Below are 11,332 nucleotides of genomic sequence, written 5' to 3' on the forward strand. Positions count from 1 at the left end.
TTATAGATTAGTGTGAGGCGGTGTGTTAACGAATTTCACTATAGATCAATGTGAGTTGGTGTGTTAATGAATTTCACTATAGATTAGTATGAGGCGGTGTGTTAATGAATTTCACTAGATCAGTGTGAGGTAGTGTGTTAATGAATTTCACTATAGATCAGTGTGAGGTGGTGTGTTAATGAATTTCACTATAGATCAATGTGAGGTGGTGTGTTAATGAATGTCACTATAGATCAGTGTGAGGTGGTGTGTTGATGAATTTCACTATAGATCAGTGTGAGGTGGTGTGTTAATGAATTTCACTGTAGGTCAGTGTGAAGTGGTGTGTTTGGGTGGGAAGAATAAGGAGGCCACACACTACTTGGACAAGGGGGTGAAATTGGGTTGCTTTGTGCCTCCCGCGATAGTCAGCGGGAGGTTAGCGGCGGAGGTAGTCGGTAGCTCCCCGCGGCACAGCACCGCCGGCAATTACGTCATCGCCACGCGCAGCACCCCGGCTGCAACCTTGGGTTGCGACCCGGCCTATCGCTGGACGATATGTCCGACAGGGTCAGGGGTCGTTTCTGCAGCCGCGGCGACGCCACTTAAAGGGCAGGTGTCGGGCGTGTAAGAACCGGGTTTTTCTGGTCCTCGTCTTGAGTTCCGTAGTATGAAGAATTCCAGGCTCGAGGGTTCGGAGAGTTAAAACAACATCATTTTATTCATTACTGTTCGGAGTGGTCATACAGCATATCGACAGTACATTCGTGTCCCGAGGGTCACACCGGGTTAGACACGTGGTGCCAGCATTTACGTCCCCGGGAGATGTCTGACCCTCTTGATGTTCCACACGCCTTCTGGCTAAGAGAGAGAGAATACCGGTGGGGAAGCCCCTATTATACCTTGGGACAAGGGTCACTACATCACTTTCCTGGCAACAAGTGTTTTGTTACATCACTTCCCTGGCAACAAGCCTTCTCCAATGGGAATCACTAAAGCCCTTTCAGTTTGACCATGATCTGGTCTTCAGTCTGGCAAGCAGGTCCTGACTTGTCTCACTGCTGTGGGCACCGAACAATGGCTAGTCAATCATTCTCTAGTCAGCAGTTAGGCCCTTTCAGTGACCCTGATCTGGTCGTTAGCACTTCGTTAATACTTGGCCTCAGGCTGGGGCAGGTATTTCTCTGTTCTGCTAGCTTTTGCACTCTGCAAAGCTGGGGCTGCTTTTTAATTTAATCTAGACTTTTCTTGTGTGAAGCCATTTTGTGAGCCAATTCATTGCCCATTTTATTCCCATTTCCAAATCCAAACCATTTTTGTAAGCCAATTCATTGTCCATTTTATTCACGTTTCCACATCCCTCCCTTTGATTCTTTATACAATCTACAAGAATCATTATATACAAGGTATCCTCTTGACAGTGCACTTTATCAAGAACATACCCCGTGGCTCCGTTTTGTTTGTGTTCTGGCCATGAACACAACCAAAAGGGTTTTAATTTCGAATTTACAGATAACTGTGTAGGACCGAACAGGCTTCCTCTGGGGGTTCCCCCTGCTTTGCTGTGTCTACTTCTACCCTAATTCGGGAGAGGCAAGGGGGTATAGTAGCTCCTGCATGACTTATACAACATTTGATAATATTTACAAAAATAATAATTCCCAAAATTACACCACTTATAACAATCAAACCATACAGTAATTTCTGTCCCAATGTTTTCAGCCATGTATGGGAATCATGGTACACAATAAGTCCAATTTATCCTTCTGTTGGGGCTCCTGTCGTATCTCTTTTCACGTGTGACGCGTGTATCCAAGCTTTCTTTCCTTGTACTTTCACGGCTGCTCCTGTGGTCAACAGGATGACATACGAACCTTCCCACTTGTCTTCCAGGGGGGCTGGCTTTATTTTCTTTACCCAAACTTGTAGCCCGGGGACTAAACTGTGTCCTGCCGGTGGGGGTTCTTGCCACGCTGCGCTGACCTGTTGGGAAGCAAAACTGACAGCATCTGTTAGATCTTTGCAATACTTTAGTACTGTGTCACTTAGAAGATGAATGTCAGCCCTACGTAGATCTATTGTTCCGGGTAGCGACATTGGTCTACCGGTAATGACCTCATAGGGGCCGAGTCCAGTGGTCCTATTCGGGGTGGCTCGAATACTACATAGGACAAGGGGTAGGGCCTGAGGCCATGGCACTCCTTCAGAGTGGTACTTAGTGAGCCGTTGTTTAATTGTCCTGTTTGCTCTTTCCACTTGTCCCGATGATTGGGGGTGGTATGGGCAATGCAATGACCATTGTATTTGTAGTAGTCTACAAAGTTCTTTAAGTATTTCCCCCGTAAAATGTGTGCCTTGGTCTGAGTCAATACATAAGGGCACGCCCCATCTAGGAATGTAATCTTTACACAAGACTTTCGCGGTTGCAGCAGCGGTGGCGCTTCGAACTGGGGTGGCTTCAATCCATCGTGAAAAGCGATCGACTATCACCAATACATCTGTATATCCCTGACATTTTGGCAAGGAAATATAGTCGACCTGTAAATGTTGGAAGGGCCCTGCCGGAGCAGGTGCTTTTAACATTGGTACTTCAATTTTTTGTCCCGGATTTACTTTCTGGCATGTCACACATTGCTCCACTATTCTTTGGGCTTGAGTTCGAAACCCTTTTGCCCACCAATTTCTCTGGAATCTGGCTGTCATTTGCTGTGTGGCTATGTGTCCACACGCGTGTATTTGTTGGGCCAAAAATGGCATCAGTTTCTTTGGGCATCCTACTGCTCCCGTTTTGAGATGTTGCCATATGCCATCTTTATTGGGTTGCAACCCATTTTCTAACCATGTCCATTGCTCCTCCCTTGGGGTCTCTCTTTGCATTAGTAGGATGTCCCCTTGGTCGTTGTTTGTCGTGATATATCGCACCTGAGGTGTTGGGGGGGTAATGGTATGGGTGGCGTGTTTTGCTGCTTCGTCTGCCCTAGCGTTGCCCCTAGCTTCAGGGGTATCTTCTTTGTTATGGCCCTTACATTTTAGTATGGCCACTTCTTCGGGTAACTGGATGGCCTCCATTAATGCTGTTACCTCTCTTCCATTTTTTATGGGTGTATCTGCAGCTGTCAGAAAGCCTCTTTGTTTCCATAATTGTCCAAAGTCATGAGCGATGCCAAAGGCATATCTAGAATCGGTATATATATTGGCCGTCTCGTCTCGAGCATAGAGACAGGCTTGGGTGAGGGCGACTAGTTCTGCCTGTTGTGCTGAGGCCCCTCCTCCCATACTTCCTGCTCGTACTACTGCGAATTCTGTTGTGACCGCCCACCCTGCCAATCGAGTTCCTTTTTCCACAAAGGATGACCCATCCGTGTAAAGGACCATTTCGGGATTGTGTAAGGGTATTTCCTGTGTCTCAGCCCTTTGCTGCATGGCGTCTAACAGGTTTACACAGTCGTGATCACTTTCTAGTTCTCCGGGGTTAGTCAGGGGCATCATGCTTGCTGGATTGCCCGGCCCGGATTTAGTAATGGTCAAATTATCTGTTTCCACAATCGTGGTCCATCGGGTCCATCGAGAGGCGGTCACTTGAGCTACCTTATTCATTCCTAACATGGCATGGACGGTGTGCGGGTATTGGACCACCAGCTTTTGTGATAAAACTACCGGGGCTGTAACTTCTATTGCTAGGCAGGTTGCTTGCATAGCTCTCAGACAGCTGCCCCATCCTTGGGCCACCAAATTTTTGTTCGATCTTATATTCATGTTGTGGGAAATCGAATGTACTTTCTATATATTGTTTGAGTTGGATTACTATTTCTTCTAACGTGGTCTCAGGAGGGGCTCTGCCTCCTTTTTCCGTCGTTGGTTTTCTACTTGGTTCCGTCATGTTGCCACAGGTCATAGACTTAACGAATAAGTTTAAAATAGACTAGAGTCGTCCCGGACTCCGCCGCGTGCTAGCTAGCAATGGGACCTGTGCACAGGTCGTAGACTTAACGAATAAGTTTAAAATAGACTAGAGTCATCCCGGACTCTGCCGCGTGCTAGCTAGCAATGGGACCTGTGCTCCGTTAACCGCCAGCCAGAGGGTACGCTACCCGGTTGGTTTGTTCAATAAAGATTGCAGAGATAGGGTGTAAAAAGGGCACAATAAATTCCAGTGCTTACCTTTTTCCCCTTTCTTGATGTCTTGCGATCCTGCCATGACTACGCCAAGTTGTAAGAACCGGGTTTTTCTGGTCCTCTTCCTGAGTTCCGTAGTACGAAGAATTCCAGGCTCGAGGGTTCGGAGAGTTAAAACAACATCATTTTATTCATTACTGTTCGGAGTGGTCATACAGCATATCGACAGTACATTCGTGTCCCGAGGGTCACACCGGGTTAGACACGTGGTGCCAGCATTTACATCCCCGGGAGATGTCTGACCCTCTTGATGTTCCACACGCCTTCTGGCTAAGAGAGAGAATACCTGTGGGGAAGCCCCTATTATACCGTTGGACAAGGGTCACCACATCACTTCCCTGGCAACAAGTGTTTCCTTACATCACTTCCCTGGCAACAAGCGTTCTCCAATGAGGGATCACTCAAGCCCTTTCGGTTTGACCATGATCTGGCCTTCAGTCTGGCAGGCAAGTCCTGACTTGTCTCACTGCTGTGGGCACTGAACAATGGCTAGTCAATCATTCATAGTCAGCAGTTAGGCTTTTTCAGTGGCCCTGATCTGGTCGTTAGCACTTCGTTAACACTTGGCCTCAGGCTGAGGCAGATTCTCTCTGTTCTGCTAGCTTTTGCACTTTGCAAAGCTGGGGCTGCTTTTTAATCTAATCAAGACTTTTCTTGTGTGAAGCCATTTTGTGAGTCAATTCATTGCCCATTTTATTCCCATTTCCAAATCCAAACCATTTTTGTAAGCCAATTCATTGTCCATTTTATTCACGTTTCCACACCATGGAGAGGCCTGCCTGGCCTGCTGAGTTTTGCAGCATTGTCTGTGGTGATTTTAAACCCTTTAACACCATTGTTCACTGTGGCCATGGAGAGGTCTGCCTGGCCTGCTGAGTTTTGCAGCATTGTCTGTGGTGATTTTAGACCCTTTAACACCATTGCTAACTGTGGCCATGGAGAGGCCTGCCTGGCCTGCTGACTTTTGCAGCATTGTCTGTGGTGATTTTAGACCCTTTAACACCATTGTTCACTGCGGCCATGGAGAGGTCTGCCTGGCCGCCTGAGTTTTGCAGCATTCTCTGTGGTGATTTTAGACCCTTTAACACCATTGTTCACTGTGGCCATGGAGAGGCCTGCCTGGCCTGCTGAGTTTTGCTCCATTGTCTGTGGTGATTTTAGACCCTTTAACACCATTGTTCACTGTGGCCATGGAGAGGTCTGCCTGGCCTGCTGAGTTTTGCAGCATTGTCTGTGGCGATTTTAGACCCTTTAACACCATTGTTCACTGTGGCCATGGAGAGGCCTGCCTGGCCTGCTGAGTTTTGCAGCATTGTCTGTGGTGATTTTAGACCCTTTAACACCATTGTTCACTGTGGCCATGGAGAGGTCTGCCTGGCCTGCTGAGTTTTGCAGCATTGTCTGTGGTGATTTTAGACCCTTTAACACCATTGTTCACTGTGGCCATGGAGAGGCCTGCCTGGCCTGCTGAATTTCCCAGCATTGTCTGTGGTGATTTTAGACCCTTTAACACCATTGTTCACTGTGGCCATGGAGAGGCCTGCCTGGCCTGCTGAGTTTCCCAGCATTGTCTGTGGTGATTTTAGACCCTTTAACACCATTGTTCACTGTGGCCATGGAGAGGCCTGCCTGGCCTGCTGAGTTTTGCAGCATTGTCTGTGGTGATTTTAGACCCTTTAACACCATTGTTCACTGTGGCCATGGAGAGGCCTGCCTGGCCTGCTGAGTTTTGCAGCTTTGTCTGTGGTGATTTTAGACCCTTTAACACCATTGTTCACTGTGGCCATGGAAAGGTCTGCCTGGCCTGCTGAGTTTTGCAGCATTGTCTGTGGTGATTTTAGACCCTTTAACACCATTGTTCACTGTGGCCATGGAGAGGCCTGCCTGGCCTGCTGAATTTCCCAGCATTGTCTGTGGTGATTTTAGACCCTTTAACACCATTGTTCACTGTGGCCATGGAGAGGCCTGCCTGGCCTGCTGAGTTTTGCAGCATTGTCTGTGGTGATTTTAGACCCTTTAACACCATTGTTCACTGTGGCCATGGAGGCCTGCCTGGCCTGCTGAGTTTTGCAGCATTGTCTGTGGTGATTTTCGACCCTTTAACACCATTGTTCACTGTGGCCATGGAGAGGCATGCCTGGCCTGCTCAGCTTTGCAGCATTGTCTGTGGTGATTTTTGACCCTTTAACACCATTGTTCACTGTGGCTATGGAGAGGCCTGCCTGGCCTGCTGAGTTTCCCAGCATTGTCTTTGGTGATTTTAGATCCTTTAACACCATTGTTCACTGTGGCCATGGAGAGGCCTGCCTGGCCTGGTGAGTTTCCCAGCATTGTCTGTGGTGATTTTAGACCCTTTAACACCATTGTTCACTGTGGCCATGGAGAGGCCTGCCTGGCCTGCTGAGTTTCCCAGCATTGTCTGTGGTGATTTTAGACCCCTTAACACCATTGTTCACTGTGGCCATGGAGAGGCCTGCCTGGCCTGCTGAGTTTTGCAGCATTGTCTGTGGTGATTTTAGACCCTTTAACACCATTGTTCACTGTGGCCATGGAGAGGCCTGCCTGGCCTGCTGAGTTTCCCAGCATTGTCTGTGGTGATTTTAGACACTCTAACACCATTGTTCACTGTGGCCATGGAGAGGCCTGCCTGGCCTGCTGAGTTTCCCAGCATTGTCTGTGGTGATTTTAGACCCTTTAACACCATTGTTCACTGTGGCCATGGAGAGGCCTGCCTGGCCTGCTGAGTTTTGCAGCATTGTCTGTGGTGATTTTAGACCCTTTAACACCATTGTTCACTGTGGCCATGGAGAGGCCTGCCTGGCCTGCTGAGTTTTGCCGCATTGTCTGTGGTGATTTTAGACCCTTTAACACCATTGTTCACTGTGGCCATGGAGAGGCCTGCCTGGCCTGCTGAGTTTCCCAGCATTGTCTGTGGTGATTTTAGACCCTTTAACACCATTGTTCACTGTGGCCATGGAGAGGCCTGCCTGGCCTGCTGAGTTTTGCAGCTTTGTCTGTGGTGAGTTTAGACACTTTAACACCATTGTTCACTGTGGCCATGGAGAGGCCTGCCTGGCCTGCTGAATTTACCAGCATTGTCTGTGGTGATTTTAGACCCTTTAACACCATTGTTCACTGTGGCCATGGAGAGGCCTGCCTGGCCTGCTGAGTTTTGCTGCATTGTCTGTGGTGATTTTAGACCCTTTAACACCATTGTTCACTGTGGCCATGGAGAGGCCTGCCTGGCCTGCTGAGTTTTGCAGCTTTGTCTGTGGTGATTTTAGACCCTTTAACACCATTGTTCACTGTGGCCATGGAAAGGTCTGCCTGGCCTGCTGAGTTTTGCAGCATTGTCTGTGGTGATTTTAGACCCTTTAACACCATTGTTCACTGTGGCCATGGAGAGGCCTGCCTGGCCTGCTGAATTTCCCAGCATTGTCTGTGGTGATTTTAGACCCTTTAACACCATTGTTCACTGTGGCCATGGAGAGGCCTGCCTGGCCTGCTGAGTTTTGCAGCATTGTCTGTGGTGATTTTAGACCCTTTAACACCATTGTTCACTGTGGCCATGGAGAGGCCTGCCTGGCCTGCTGAGTTTTGCAGCATTGTCTGTGGTGATTTTCGACCCTTTAACACCATTGTTCACTGTGGCCATGGAGAGGCATGCCTGGCCTGCTCAGCTTTGCAGCATTGTCTGTGGTGATTTTTGACCCTTTAACACCATTGTTCACTGTGGCTATGGAGAGGCCTGCCTGGCCTGCTGAGTTTCCCAGCATTGTCTTTGGTGATTTTAGATCCTTTAACACCATTGTTCACTGTGGCCATGGAGAGGCCTGCCTGGCCTGGTGAGTTTCCCAGCATTGTCTGTGGTGATTTTAGACCCTTTAACACCATTGTTCACTGTGGCCATGGAGAGGCCTGCCTGGCCTGCTGAGTTTCCCAGCATTGTCTGTGGTGATTTTAGACCCCTTAACACCATTGTTCACTGTGGCCATGGAGAGGCCTGCCTGGCCTGCTGAGTTTTGCAGCATTGTCTGTGGTGATTTTAGACCCTTTAACACCATTGTTCACTGTGGCCATGGAGAGGCCTGCCTGGCCTGCTGAGTTTCCCAGCATTGTCTGTGGTGATTTTAGACACTCTAACACCATTGTTCACTGTGGCCATGGAGAGGCCTGCCTGGCCTGCTGAGTTTCCCAGCATTGTCTGTGGTGATTTTAGACCCTTTAACACCATTGTTCACTGTGGCCATGGAGAGGCCTGCCTGGCCTGCTGAGTTTTGCAGCATTGTCTGTGGTGATTTTAGACCCTTTAACACCATTGTTCACTGTGGCCATGGAGAGGCCTGCCTGGCCTGCTGAGTTTTGCCGCATTGTCTGTGGTGATTTTAGACCCTTTAACACCATTGTTCACTGTGGCCATGGAGAGGCCTGCCTGGCCTGCTGAGTTTCCCAGCATTGTCTGTGGTGATTTTAGACCCTTTAACACCATTGTTCACTGTGGCCATGGAGAGGTCTGCCTGGCCTGCTGAGTTTTGCAGCATTGTCTGTGGTGATTTTAGACCCTTTAACACCATTGTTCACTGTGGCCATGGAGAGGCCTGCCTGAGCTGCTGAGTTTCCCAGCATTGTCTGTGGTGATTTTAGACCCTTTAACACCATTGTTCACTGTGGCCATGGAGAGGCCTGCCTGGCCTGCTGAGTTTCCCAGCATTGTCTGTGGTGATTTTAGACCCTTTAGCACCATTGTTCACTGTGGCCATGGAGAGGCCTGCCTGGCCTGCTGAGTTTTGCAGCATTGCCTGTGGTGATTTTAGACCCTTTAACACCATTGTTCACTCTGGCCATGGAGAGGCCTGCCTGGCCTGCTGAGTTTTGCAGCTTTGTCTGTGGTGAGTTTAGACACTTTAACACCATTGTTCACTGTGGCCATGGAGAGGCCTGCCTGGCCTGCTGAATTTACCAGCATTGTCTGTGGTGATTTTAGACCCTTTAACACCATTGTTCACTGTGGCCATGGAGAGGCCTGCCTGGCCTGCTGAGTTTTGCTGCATTGTCTGTGGTGATTTTAGACCCTTTAACACCATTGTTCACTGTGGCCATGGAGAGGCCTGCCTGGCCTGCTGAATTTACCAGCATTGTCTGTGGTGATTTTAGACCCTTTAGCACCATTGTTCACTGTGGCCATGGAGAGGCCTGCCTGGCCTGCTGAGTTTCCCAGCATTGTCTGTGGTGATTTTAGACCCTTTAACACCATTGTTCACTGTGGCCATGGAGAGGCCTGCCTGGCCTGCTGTGTTTCCCAGCATTGTCTGTGGTGATTTTAGACCCTTTAACACCATTGTTCACTGTGGCCATGGAGAGGCCTGCCTGGCCTGCTGAGTTTTGCTGCATTGTCTGTGGTGATTTTAGACCCTTTAACACCATTGTTCACTGTGGCCATGGAGAGGCCTGCCTGGCCTGCTGAATTTACCAGCATTGTCTGTGGTGATTTTAGACCCTTTAGCACCATTGTTCACTGTGGCCATGGAGAGGCCTGCCTGACCTGCTGAGTTTTGCTGCATTGTCTGTGGTGATTTTAGACCCTTTAACACCATTGTTCACTGTGGCCATGGAGAGGCCTGCCTGGCCTGCTGAGTTTTGCAGCATTGTCTGTGGTGATTTTAGACCCTTTATCACCATTGTTCACTGTGGCCCCGCCCCTTAGCAGCAGCAGGGGGCGGGTCTATGACGTCACCGCGCGCGGCGGTGGGTGCGCGGCGGTTCGGGGGGCGGGGTCAGATCAGGAGAGACGTGACCTCGGAGCCGGCCTCGGCCTCACCACTCGGTGGGCGGGACCCCGAGGCGTTCCGGGCAGTGATTGGTGGAGGCGGCTGTCAATCCACCAGCCGCAGCCAATAGAAGAGCCGGACTCAGTGAGGGACTTTAATTAGCGTGTGTGGCCGCAGTGCGCATGTTCGGTGCTGCTCGCAGTCCCCGGATGATGCTCCGGTTTGAGGAAGGGGATAAAATGGCGGCGGGACTGAGGATGGAGCCGGAGCGAGAGTGGGCGGCCAGCTATGGTGCGGGTGACCGAGAATCTCCGACATTTTCAGCAGCGCCCGCCTCTCCCAGGCAGGCCCCGGGGGGGAGGGAAGGAGTGTTTGGGTCGGAGGGGCTCGGGGAGGGAAGGAGTGTTTGGGTCGGAGGGGCTCGGGGGGGGGGGAGGGGAGTGTTTGGGTCGGAGGGGCCGGGGGAGTGTTTGGGTCGGAGGGGCTCGGGGGGGAGGGAAGGAGTGTTTGGGTCGGAGGGGCTCGGGGAGGGAAGGAGTGTTTGGGTCGGAGGGGCTCGGGGGAGGGAAGGAGTGTTTGGGTCGAGGGGCTCGGGGGAGGGAAGGAGTGTTTGGGTCGGAGGGGCTCGGGGGGGGGAAGGAGTGTTTGGGTCGGAGGGGCCGGGGGAGTGTTGGTCGGAGGGGAGGGGAGTGTTTGGTCGGAGGGGAGGGAGTGTTTGGGTCGGAGGGGCCGGGGGGAGGGTGTGTTTGGGTCGGAGGGGCCGGGGGGAGGGGTGTGTTTGGGTCGGAGGGGCCGGGGGGGAGGGTGTGTTTGGGTCGAGGGGCCGGGGGGAGGGGTGTGTTTGGGTCGGAGGGGCCGGGGGAGGGGTGTGTTTGGGTCGGAGGGGCCGGGGGGGGGGACGAGTGTTTGGGTCGGAGGGGCTGGGGGGAGGGGGAGGAGTGTTTGGGTCGGAGGGGCCGGGGGGAGGGGTGTGTTTGGGTCGGAGGGAGTGTTTGGGTCGGAGGGGCCGGGGGGGGGGACGAGTGTTTGGGTCGGAGGGGCTGGGGGAGGGGGAGGAGTGTTTGGGTCGGAGGGGCCGGGCGGGGGGGGGGTGGGGTGGAGGAGTGTTTGGGTCGGAGGGGCCGGGGGGGGGGGGAAGAGGGAGTGTTTGGGTCGGAGAGGCCGGGGGGGGTGGAGAGTGTTTGGGTTGGAGGGGCCGGGGGGGGGGGGGGGCGCGTGTTTGGGTCGGAGAGGCCGGGGGGGGGGGAGGAGTGTTTGGGTCGGAGAGGCCGGGGGGGGTGGGGGAGGAGTGTTTGGGTCGGAGGGGCGGGTGGAGGAGTGTTTGGGTCGGAGGGGCGGTGGGGGGGGGGGGGTGGGAAGGAGTGTTTGGGTTGGAGAGGCCGGGGGGGGGGGGGGTGGGAGGAGAGGAG

General features: G+C 51.8%; 1 long non-coding RNA gene across 1 annotated transcript; it reads right to left on the reverse strand.

The window, feature by feature from the left end:
- Nucleotides 1-676: 676 nt before the first annotated feature.
- LOC147085602 (uncharacterized) lies at nucleotides 677-4,959 on the reverse strand. Its single transcript, XR_015075767.1, has 2 exons — nucleotides 4,141-4,959; nucleotides 677-1,978 (listed from the first exon to the last, which is right to left on the reverse strand). It is a non-coding gene; the product is annotated as an uncharacterized LOC147085602 (long non-coding RNA).
- Nucleotides 4,960-11,332: the final 6,373 nt, after the last annotated feature.

The sequence above is a fragment of the Somniosus microcephalus genome, unplaced genomic scaffold, assembly GCF_052327205.1.
Source record: "Somniosus microcephalus isolate GS21.2 unplaced genomic scaffold, FLI_Smic_1.0 unresolved_chr8, whole genome shotgun sequence".
NCBI classification, from domain to species: Eukaryota; Metazoa; Chordata; class Chondrichthyes; order Squaliformes; family Somniosidae; genus Somniosus; species Somniosus microcephalus.